This window comes from Rattus norvegicus, chromosome 11 (assembly GCF_021556685.1).
Source record: "Rattus norvegicus strain SHRSP/BbbUtx chromosome 11, alternate assembly SHRSP_T2T, whole genome shotgun sequence".
Classification (NCBI taxonomy): Eukaryota; Metazoa; Chordata; class Mammalia; order Rodentia; family Muridae; genus Rattus; species Rattus norvegicus.
Genome location: NC_141544.1, coordinates 22723362 through 22736286, shown reverse-complemented (window position 1 = coordinate 22736286; position 12925 = coordinate 22723362). Strand labels below are relative to the sequence as shown.

The window sequence follows — 12925 nt, the reverse complement described above, 5'->3', positions numbered from 1 at the left end:
ACATGGGCCAAATAACCCATATGTAGTCACAACTGGGTTAGTTACTAGGCCATATGGGTAACTCCTATAGACCAGATCAGTCTATTGCCACTAGACAGAAGAGCCTCTTGTCACAGCAGGGTGCTTTCCCTGGAGAGATACACACAGTACTGTAATTTCACATTGATTCTATTTGATCCAAAGTCAACTGCATTCCTATAGTCATTAAATATGCACAGAGGTTACTAAATTAAACAATGTTTTTGACAATCCAAAAATGTTTTTTCCAGTTTTATGAAGAGAACAACAGAACCACTATCAAGTACTAAATAAAGACAGTTACATTCAGGCTACCATCTTTTCAGGAGAATAAAACTTCCTCAGCAACAATGAGAAGTCAATAATATTATTAGTACTATAGAAATATGAGTCATAGTTATGGGAAAATACCAAGCTGAAATATTATCAGTAGTGCAATTGCTATAGAGTTTTACTAAAGTAAGTTATCTTTAGAAATCTGTTCTAACTCTAACTAGAACTTAGCCATTTGGCTTATGGGCAGCATATAACAATTCTTTGGTAATGACAAAGAATGCATTTCTAGGAGAAATCACTAAAGGGGAAAAAGGAGTACAGGGCAGAGAAGAAAAAGCTAACAAGGGGTTCAATTGCAGACACTATTACAGACATGTGTCTTCACACTGATACTTCAGAGCTCTGTCACATTAATTATGAAGCGATGAACCACACAGACTACATAATCAACTAGAAACCATGACATGAGATAGCACCCTTGTAAGAACTTTGCACTTTCTGCCTATATGAACCTAGCAGCTGCAATAAATTGAGGTTGGATTTCCAAATAAAAAGCACAGTCATGAAGAGAAGGATTGCAGATGTGAATGAGGCTGAGAATGGATAGAAATACAATTGAGCAAGAAAACCCATGAGTGTTTGTGGCTCAGAAGAAGGACCAACTGGTCTACCCTTTTAAATGCCTTTATTCCCATAATTGACAAAACTACCCCAAACCCCAATTAAAGTAGCAAAGCTATGAAATCAAAGGGGGAGAAATTAAAAACCTCAGTTGTGACATAAAGTGATTATCAGGAATAGTTTAGTAATTCATGGCATTCTACAAGGCAAGTTTTGTAAAAATAAACTTATTTGTGGAAATGGCTTGAACCATTGGAACTTAAAGCTAACAGGGAGCTTTATTTCACTGTAATAATTGCTATTATTTGTGTTAAAGCAGTCTCCAGGGGATGCTCAGGTCTGCTGCTCCTTCTAACTATGTCACCTTCTGTATTCGTCTGAGACACAGGTATAGTTTCCAGTTGGGTTCAGATTATTTCACTTTGCTTCAATGCAACATGAATGTCAATCATACACTTCTTCTGAAAAACATATAAACAATGATAACAAAGGAATGTACAATATACACTGAATGCCAAGAGGCATATGCTGTGGTAGCAAATGTTTTGCTTCTGGCAGATTTTACTCGACATAAAGCAAAGGACAAAAACTATTAATTGGATTTCATTCTTTCAAAAGAGTTGAAGATATAGCAAGATTGATCAGTTAAAACAAATTAACGAGAAAAACTCACTTTCAGACTCATGAACACAGAACTAAAATACTTAAAGAAGAAAAGATTGAGTTTCAAAAGAGAAGGGATAAGAACGGCAAATAGAAGTGTTTGTTACATAAATGGGAAACATGTATTTGTCCTTCCTCTGTCTGTCTTCACTAAGTATTGATCCCACTCATTTACATAAAAAATTACCTAGTATAATAAACTGAATGAATTTTTACATAATCCTCAGTGCCTGAAGTTACACATACACACACACACACACACACACACACACACACACACACACACACACACACATTTTCAGCATTCATACTTGACACGGCAATTTTCCCAGATTTAACAGTCATTGTAATTCCTATCACCATACAGTTGTCCAGTTTCACTACTGGTCAATATACCTAATCACCACAATTTTGTACATCATGTTATAAAATATACTAGAGATTTTATGTGTTTGACTATACTGTATAATAACTACTACTTAAATATTCATTCTGTAGACTGTTTCTCCTCAGAAGCTGTTTGGAATAGTAATGAAACAAGCATTTTCAAAGATATTGTTGGTGTATGATTCATTTTAGTGGAGAAATTGCCCCATAGTGGAATTGCTGAGACAAGTTTTCAGAGTGGCTGGTTCTAACTATAGTTTCTATGGTGGTTTGAATAAGAATGACATCATAGGTTAATATGTTTAAATGCTAGGGGCCCACTGGTGGAGCTTTTTGGGAAGGATTAGGAGTTGTGTCCTTGGGGAGGAAGCACGTCACTGTGGGTGGACTTTGAAGGTTCACCAAACGCTAGCCATCCTCAGTATGCCCTTTGTCTCTGGCTTGTGGTTTGAGATGTGAGCATCAGTTGCTAAAGCCACGATGGCAATGCTTTCAATCCGACATTGTGAACTAGAACTCTTTGGAAAATTAAGACCAATTAGATGCATTTTATAAGTTGCCTTGGTCACGTTTTAATACACCAAATAGAAAAGTAACTAATGCAGCTTCTTTCTATTTCTAAAGCTGTTTCCCACCAGTGACAGATTAATGTTCCAATAATATGGTTAGATGAAAACACTTTATATTCAATATATTAAATTTTATGTAAAAAGCTGGACTGTGGAGTGAAAGTAAAAGACATGCATTAAGAACCAAGAACATGTTATGAAACTTTAGAGTTTAAATTCTCATTGTTTAATGTTAATTAATGTAATTTAGTAATTTCTAGAATACAGAATTTTAGAAATGGATATTAAACCATTAAACCATGTACTCTTATCAAGATAATATGTATGTTCATATTATATTACTGTTAATTTCAGTTCAATGTCTAAAACAAATTACTAAATATTCAAAGCTAATATATAAAAATACATGAAGTTTATTCTATTTAATAAAAAATAACAGCAAGTTAATAAATTAAAAGTTGACAGATTGAAATACGTCAAAATTTCAGGATGTAATAACTGAACACACTGGTAATTAAAATAGCTGATATTTGTCAAAATGATGATAATGAAAACATGTAAAAGAATTTTGAAACAAGCACAGCATTTTCATTTTCTCTTCCTTCCTTCTTCTAGATACCTGTAGGTTACTCTGGTGGTCAGTTTTACGTTACTGTGCCATCTCCGAGTTAATAAATTTATAATGGTGAAAGTTTTATTGCTTCCCACTAATTCGGAGCTTTCTGCCCATGGTCACTTGACCTTATTGCTTTCTGCTTAGAACTACACAGGACTTGTGACAGAGGAGGTCTGCTCTCCCCAGGGTAATATAAAGCAAGAGAATACAAAAGGGGCTAGCAACTCAATTGTCCCATTACGCCTTATCTCAGATGGGACAACTTATTTCCTTGCATAATCTCCCTTAGCCCAACAGTTCCACTTCCTCTCTATGTACCAAACAGATCCTGAGCATATAGTTATGACCCAAAACCATCCAAATAAAGTACAACTATCATAGAGACAGTGCACGGTGCGTGTGTGGGGTTATGGGTGTTTGTCTAATGCAGAAAACTAGATAATATAAGATTTATGAGATTACATATTATATTCAAAGATACATAGTAAAATTTACAGCAGTATATGGGATAAGAAGGAATGTTTATTTATTTGATTTAATAAATTTCTAATGAGGAAAGTTTTATTGCTTTCCATTAATTCATGGTCACTTGACCTTATTGCTTTGGGCTTAGAACTACACAGTAACTTGTGACAGAGGAGGTCTGCTCTCCTTCCATAGTCATTTTATATTACTGTTCATACTGTTGACAACTTAAATCAACTACATTTATCTCCTGTTTGATGAATTCTTGTAAGAAAAAACAAGTTTAAAATGTGAGAATGTGTGTGTGTGTGTGTGTGTGTGTGTGTATGCTTGTGTGTTTGTGATGTGGTGTGATATTTCAAAAACGACCTGACCCTTAGGTACTGGATTTATAAAATCAAACATTGAACTCTACTTAGGGATTTAAGAGCCTATTATTCATTTTTTTCTAAGCCTAGGAAAAATATTTTTTCTTTTTCCTTTATAAGGGTGAGAGGTGGCCTTTTTACTAATTTCCAAGAGCGCTTATGAATTAATTCAAACCTGGTAAAACCTTTTCACTTGAAAGAACAGAGGATGTTATGTGATGGGACCTCTTTTAAAGAAGCAAAGCTTTGAAGGCACTGCCCTCTCTTCGCAGGCAAGTTATTTATTCTCAGGAAGAGGACATCAAAACTGCTCTCTTTTTTTTGGGGGGGGGAGGGGTGGCAGGGATGGTGTAAGTGCCTTTTATGTGTTTTATTAGGAGAACCAATTTGCCAGAAATACTTTAATCTACTGTATTACTCTTTAAAAACTATAGAAGTTAAAATTTTAAAGCACTGTCTTGTAGAAAAAAAATTCCAGATATAGTAGAAATACATGAGCCATCAAAGAATTTCTAAATGAAAAAATTGGAGCATAAATTGAAACCTGCTGTTCAAATGAAACTTACAGACTTAGTAAATGTGATTATTTTTAATCTATTTATGAATTTTTTACTAAGAATATACTTCAGTAGAATTAAGAAGATTGCCCTCTAAAAATTGACAATGAGTCCTATCGCTGAAGACAACTCCCACACAACTCATGAAGCATAGAGAGGTGGAGCTAGTGAGCTCGACCCTTCACCTCACCTACATTCTAGTCTCATTAATATGTCAGATGGTTTGAATATGCTTGGCCCAGGGAGTGGCAGCATTAGGAGGTGTGGCATTGTTGGAGTAGGTGTGGCCTTGTTGAAGTAGGTGTGTCACCATGGGTATGGGCTTTAAGACTCATCCAAGCTAACTGGAAGCCAGTATCTGCTAGCAGCTTTCAGATGGTTAGCTCTAACTGCACCATACCTGTCTAGATGCTGCCATGTTCTCACCTTGATAATAATGAACTAAACCTCTGAACCTGTAAGCTATTAAATGTTGTTCTAAAGATTTGCTTTGGTCATGGTGTCTGTTCATGGCAGTAAAACCTTAAGATAGCAGTTGGTACCAAGGACTGGATAGTGCTATGATAGGCCTTACCATGCTTTTGTTTGAAAGAATGTGGATTTTGAGACACTGAATTTGGAAAGCAGTGGAATGCTTTTAATGGGGTATCCTAGTAGAGATATGCAAGACTGTTACTGAGAGTGATTTGAATTGTGCAGACCTGATCCAAGATGTTTCAGTGGAGAATTTCACTATGTTGCCTAGAGACTGTTTTTGTGGTATTTTGGCAAAGAATGTAGCTACTTTTTCCCTTTGTCTGAAGAGTCTTCCTGAGGCTAAGGTGAGAAGATTCAGATTAATTGCATTGACAAAGGAAGTCTCAGAAATGCCCATCATAAACTTTTGTTCTCTGGTTAAGTCTCATGAAGAGCATTTTAAACAAGCATAACAAGCTGACAAAGGAAAAATATAAAATATATGGTCCAAGTATTAAAGGGCCACCAGGAAGTGAAATGGAACTGAATCCTGTGTTCAAGGAGATAAAAACTAAGGGAGTGGGCCTTTAGAGCAAGATTCTACCCAGTTAAGTTTAAATCCAGGCATGGTGGCACACACACCTTTAATCCCAGGAGACAGGCATGTAGATCCCTGAGTTCAAAGTCAATTCATAGAGCAAGATCCAGGACATCCAAGCTTAGGCAATGAAGGAGTTGGAAAAGAGGAACTTAGTAATAAGGGAACTATGTTCCAGCTCTAGCAAGTAGCAGAACTCGGCAACTTTGGCCACATGTTTCTGGCTTTATAGTCAAGAGGATGAGACTAATAGTACAATTTATGCTGTTTAGCTAGAACTAAGAAATTAGTGGTACTTAAAAAGAGACCAGTATCACTGAGATGAAATCTTCTGGGAAGTGTTTTCTGAGAGCACAAAGAAACTGTGTTCCAGAAATAGCCAAGGTTGTACCTCCTGAAGCAGCTGTACTTGATGATGTATAAGAGTCACCCAGATGGTACTGGTTTTAAAGGTGTGAAAGGGGTCATGAAGGGCAGCTGAGCCTTGGCACTGTGAGAGGCCATGGAAGGCCATGGGTGATGGTACAGTCACAGTTGCAGTCTCCAGATCACGACTGAAGGGGTCATGCAAAGAAGTTGAGGCTTGTCACCATGAAGAGAACCTATGAGAGGCTATTGGTGAAGAATAGTTGCAGCAGAAGACCCCAGGGTATTGCAGATGCCAGTATCTTGGAATTATCACCAAGAACAGCAGTGGCAGAGGAGTAGATCAACTTGAGCTTAGAGTGCTACAAGTCCTCAACTTGCTTCTTGGTCATGATGTTTGTGCAGGAATAGAAATTCTGACTAAGACAACCCCTTTGATGTCAGACATACAGATGCACTGTTTGGAGTTTACCTGGCTGGTTTCCTGTCTTGCTTTGGGGATTACTGTTAAGTGATTGGATGAAGCTCAGAAGAGATTTTGAACTTTGGATATTTAACATCGTTGAAACTGTTATAGTCTATGGGGATTTTGGAAGTTGGGCTTAATGTACTTTTTTATTATGCAATAGCTATATATGACCCCCAAAGACTTGTGTTTAGACAAGCCTATGGGGGCAAGGGAGTGGTATCTTATGGTTTGTATATGCTTGGCTCAGAAAGTTGCACTATAGGAGGTAGGGTTTTATTGGAGGTATGTCACTGTGGGTGTGGGCTTTAAGACCCTCATCCTAACTGCCTGGAAGCTAGTATTGAAAGATAAAAGTTTTAAAGTTGCCCCCCTAGATACAAAGTTTAGAGTAGAAAAAAAAAAAACAGGTTAGGCCCCAGAATTGTATGTTCCAAAAAGCCTCTCCTAGGGCTATAGAATAGATAATTACATTGGCCAGCTCAACAGCTTTCTCCCAGAAACTAACTGACCATAAATCTTAGAGAACAATCTTTTTTTTTTTTTTGGTTCTTTTTTTCGGAGCTGGGGACCGAACCCAGGGCCTTGCGCTTCCTAGGTAAGCGCTCTACCACTGAGCTAAATCCCCAGCCCCCTTAGAGAACAATCTTGAGAAGCAGGAAACAACTTCTCCTAGGAACTAGCGGACCATGAAGTTAAACAATCTGAGAAGTAGGAGACAGCTTCTCCTAGGAAACAATCTTGGGGGACAGAGAGTCCTTCCTTGTGACTTTTCACTGTTATTCTACACACTTTCCAATGACGCCATCCCTGCCCCCTCGGATTGTGGTTTCTCCCTTTAAATACCTCTTCTCCCAGCCTCTTGGGGTCGAACTCCACTGCCCCTGCGTGGGATACGAGTCTCGACCCCAGTGCACTGGTTGCTATCGATAAACCTCATGTGATTACAAGGACAGCCTTGTGTGAGTTCTTGGGGGGGTTGCGTCATCCCGAGACTTGAGTGAGGGCCTCCCCAACTCCGGGGGTCTTTCAGTATCAGCTAGCAACCTTCAGATGAAGATGTCGAACTCTAAGCTCTACTTGTACCATGCCTGCCTAGTTGCTGTCATGCTCCTACCTTGATGATAATGGACTGAACCTCTGAACCTGCAAACCAGCCCCAGTTAATTGTCCTTTATAAGACTTGCCCTGGTCACAATATCTGTTCACAGCAGTAAAATCCCAACTAAGGCATGTGGGAACGTAATATGAAGATTACAATAAGAGAAACCTAGACACCAACCCAATCACAAAACCTTTTACCTACAATCTATCGTGCCTGCAAGATGTGCTAGAGAAATGGTGACTCCACCTTGTGAGAAAAGCCAATCACTGTTTGGTTTAGCTTGAAACTCTTGCCACAAGCAGGAGTCTATGTCCTACACTCCCTGGATGAATAGAAACAGGAGAGTAGAAAGTCCAGAGACTGGCACAAAACAAAAACAAAAACAAGCAAAATACAAAACAAAAACCAATGAAATCATTCCTAAAAAATAAATTGATGTCTTGTTCAGTCATCATCATAAAGGATTCTGCTGGCAGCAGATGGGAGCATGTACAGAGACCCACAGCCAGACATTGTACAAAGAGTCTAAAGTGAAAGTCTCCATGAGGAACCTCTCCTAGAAACTCGGGAATGATGCTAAAGAAGGGGAAAAATATTGTAGGAGTCAGAGGGGATCAAGGACACTGGCAAATATGGCCCACTGAATCAATTAATAGGTTCAAATGGTCTCACAAAGACTCAACTTGTGACCTTTGGGCTTGCATGGGTCTGCACCAGGTCCTTTGCCTACATGTTCTGGATATTAGCTTGGTGTTTGTGTGGGGCTTCAAACAGCGGGAGTGGGTGTATCTCTGACTCTTTTGCCTGCTCTTGATACTCCATTCCTCCTGTTGGGCATTTTGCCTTATCCAGACTTAAAAAGGGATTTCTCCTTGTCTTATTCTGTCTTGTTTTGTCCTATTTGGCGACTGTTTTTTGGATATCTGCTTTTTTCTGGAGAGGAAATGGAGGCGGGGTGGGGGGAGAGATGGGTGTGAGGGACAGATAGGAGTAGTGGATGGAGAGGAAACTGTAGCTGGCCTCTATTGTATGAGAAAAGAATATATTTCCACTTAAAAAAATTTGCAAATAATATGAAGGCAAACTTATACTTAAAGAAATATCTGAAATTTGGGGTAGTTACTTTTCAGTGTTGCCTCTGATTGGCATTGAAGTTTCCACATGCTTAGTGGATCTTATTAGGAGAGAGAGTTAATAAACTCAACAAAGGGTAAGAACCTACTATTTTCGACACTAGAAGTATCTTTACAGTTCTGTCAAGTGTTTTCAGCACTAAATCTGCACTCCTTCTAAAGCTGAAGGCACTATGGTCTCCTGAGTATTCATTGTAATTGTATAAATGATTGCAGTATTAGTTGTAACCACACTAATATGTACAATAGAAACTTGGTGATTCTTGTGGGAAATCTTACTCTACTGAGCAAAGAAAGGTAAAATTCAAAACCTGTATTGAGACTTTCCTAACTTGTTCAGTCTGTTAAGGGAAGGGAAAGGATTCCACAAGTTTTCACTACAAAAACACATCTAAGAAAATCAGAGAATAAAAGGATCATTTTTTAATCCTAAGACATTTTCAGGTCATGTGAAAATTGTTTGTCAAATATAATTGTTCTTTGTCTGTTTTAAAAATCACGATGCTTGGCCTTGAAATGTATTTCACTATACAAAAATTGACAGTACATAGCAATTTACATAGATTCCAAAAGAGTGAACAGAGGCCAAAAACCTCAAAGAAAGCCTGAATAAAACACAACTTTAAACTGGAATACAAATTATTTTGAGTTTTAAGAGCATACCAGGTGATGTCAGTAGGAAAACTGAAATATAGGATATATTAAATACTCTAACCACTGCTCCAGAACATTCACTTAAGAGTTTAAACTTCCTTTTTAAATTATGGAATGAATAATTGCTCTGTAAACATACATTATTGCTATTAAAATAATGCCCCTTTATGCTGAATATCATTTAATGATTTACATATTACATTTATGCTTGCATTTACATGTTAAAACATTCACAAACATTGTTTATGAAAAAATTTTTAACTTTGGGCCAAATTCTTTGTGACTGATATTTTTCTTAGTAACCTTAATGTTACATAAGTAAAACACTATATGCAAGTAAACGTGGAAGAGAGATGTTTAATTTATGGCTTACAATTTCAGAGCATCAGAGCCCACATAGGACAGGAAAGGCATGGTGACCGATAGAGCTGAGAGCTTACATTGTCATTCACAAGTTAGAGACAGAGAAAGAAAGTTAACTGGAGCTTATTTTGAAACTTCAAAGCCTGACCCCAGTGACATATCTTCTCCACCAAGGCCACAACTCTTAATCCTTCCCAAACAATTCCACCAACGAGGGACCAAACATTCAAATGTATGAACCTATGGGGACCATTCTAACTCAAAGCATAATATTAATGACATCTTCAGATTATGTTATAATATTATCTTAAGTAACATAGTCAGCAAATGGTAGACCCACATACAGACCTAATCCATCAGAGGATAACCTGCATGTATCATGCAGTCAAATAAAAAAGAAAAATTAAAGTCTCAATATTATCATTTAGAAAGACATTAGACACAAGAAGGAAACAGAATATTCCCACCTGTGGTTTAAGTAATGGACGTTAAAAAGTAGTTTAGGCATTCCCACTGCTCAAGTGTCCCTGAAAGGGTCACTTTTTCTACTGATTTAGTGACATTAGCTGCAGCCTAAAGCGATTAAACCAAGGCAGAAGTGAGGTAAACCAGAACTTAAAACAAACCACTGGGTGAGACCTCATAAGGAGATAGTTTCAAAGGTTAATTAACCTAGAGATAGACACTAGTCTCAGAAAGAACTTGGATACTCAAATATATCACAAAGTAGGTTCATAAATTCTTATATTGAAGTGGTTTTCTTCTTACCCAAAGATCTGTTAAATGGAAGGACATCAGAAGAAAAGTAGAAACTAAAAACATTTTTCTGTTTGTCTGTTTTGTGAAAAGATAAACACGGCAAGCCTTTTATTTAATCATCTCTTAAGATGAAGCTCTGAAGTGCTGCACAGGGGTCCTAGACAATGAACCTCAAATGCATGCTGGTTTCAAAGCATTGCATGGAGTTCACAGCACTCATCCTCTTTGCTGTCAGATGTTCCCTTATCTACTGGATCATGAGTTGAGTGATATGAATCACTCCAAAATCAGTCACCCCTCAGCACGAACTTCCCTTGGAACACTTACACATTATCTGTGCCAAAACAAATCTGTCCATTTGGAAGAAAAGACTGAGAATAATGCATCTAAAATGTACCAACAGTTTCACATTTCATAATATCATGTAAAATGATTCTGGTAGCATCCGACTCTATCCCCAGTGGAGGGGTTAGAAGGACTGAAGAAGCTGAAGGGGTTTGCAACCCCATAGGAAGAACAATAATATCAACCAACCAGACCCCCCCCCACTCCCGAGCTTCTAGGGACTAAACCACCAACGAAAAAGTACACATGGAGGAACCCTTGACTCCAGCCACATGTATAGCAGAGGATGGCCCTGCCAGGCATCAATGGGAGGAGAGGTCCTTGGTCCTGTGAAGGCTTGATGACCCAGTGTAGGTGAATGCCAGGTTGGGGAGGTGGGAGACAGTAGGTGGGTTAGTAGGGGAGCACCCTCATAGAAGCAGAGGGGAGGAAGGATGGGATAGGGGTTTTCCAGAGGAGAAACCAGGAAAGAGGATAACATTTGAAACATAAATAAAAAAAACTATCCAATAAACAAAGAAAAATTACTCTGCTAATGGTTAAATGTTTAGATTGTAGTGATAATACCACAAAGCCATAGGCTTCAGAATATGAGAAATATTAACACAGAGATCAGGGAATTCTGTCAGCAGTTGAGCAAGGTCCAGCATATCCATGATGTAATAGGTTTCTCCATTTTACACACAGAATATGATGCGTATAAAGTGGATAATAACTTAATATGAAGCAGATTGTAGGCCTTTTCTAGCTGATCCGAAGACAGAGCCTCCAGAACTCTGTAGAGGGTACAGATAGCAAAATCTCCCAAAGAAACTCCATTTTTAACTTAAAGACACTGGAAGATAGGGTCTTTTCAGCTACAGGAGGTAGCTCATTTTGTTTCAGGGTTTCATTTTCTTCTTTCCTCAAGTAGCTACAGTTTAGCCTTACAGTTCCGTAAACAAAGACACATAAAACATTAGAAGAATGAATCATTCATTTACTGCTGGTAGGAATGCAAAGTAGAGTGATGTGTCTGGAACACCATACATTCCATTCTTCTTCAACTAAGCACATACTGCCCACACAACAAGACTGTTGCTCTTGGGTAGCCATCCTATAATAATGAAAACACATGTCCACACACAACGTATGTATAAATATTCATTGCAGCTTTATTTCTTAGTAGTTCTACACTGTGAGCAACCAAAACATTTTTCTAATGACAAATAAACCCTCATACATATATACTAAGTGCACCAATCTCTAATAAAAATGAGGAGAGAGGACTGACAAATATGACAACCTGTATAGAATAAAGGCCATCCTGCTTAATGAAAAAGCCCACACTAAAATACCACACGTTGTATAATTACATTGCATAGACAGCTTTCAGAAGTGGAGAGTAGATTAGGGTTTGTTACAGGTTAGGAGACTGCAATGGGGCTTGGACAAAGTTACTGTACATAAGAATAAATGGCAGGGGCTTGCAAATAAAATTGACCTATATTTTCAGTGTTAGATTGCCAAACTTGAGTGTGACAATAATCAGTTGAAGTTCACTAAACACATTAATGCAAATAAGGAATAAAACTTAATAGCTTTAGAAAGATCTATCAGTTCCCTGATATTGCATTATCATGATATAAGATATTATTGGGGCAACCAAGCAGAAAGAGTTGCACATCTCTGCATATGACTTCTTGTGTCTTTATGTGAACATGTCTCAAAATACAAAGTAAACACTAACACACAACAATAAGTCTCAGAGAAACCCTGTCTTGTCATGAATACTTCAGATTACCCTCTGAGAAATGCCTTGGTTCATTGTAGAGACTTTCATGGATATGTTTTCTACCTTCCTTCCTTCCTTCCTTCCTTCCTTCCTTCCTTCCTTCCTTCCTTTCTTTTCTTCTCTTTCTTTTATTGAAAATAGATTTTTATACAATATATTCTTATTAATGTTTCTACTCCCCATACTCAATTATAAGCAACCATATCAAAATATGATTAAAAAATACAAATAGTTTCCTTCTCCATTCATCCTTTTGTGTTTTCTGATTTCTTTCTTTAGTTCTTAGAACCACTGGTCACATAAGACAGTTTCCAATTTCAACTTTTTGTAATTGCCCGATTTTCTTTATTTCATTGATTTATCTGC

At 37.7% G+C, this 12925-nt stretch overlaps 1 long non-coding RNA gene across 3 annotated transcripts in view; it reads right to left on the bottom strand.

Annotated features, from left to right (window-relative positions):
• The window catches only part of LOC102550021 (uncharacterized), a 133722-nt gene that overhangs the window by 67552 nt on the left and 53245 nt on the right, over positions 1-12925 (bottom strand). The gene's annotated exons all lie outside the window — the stretch shown is intronic.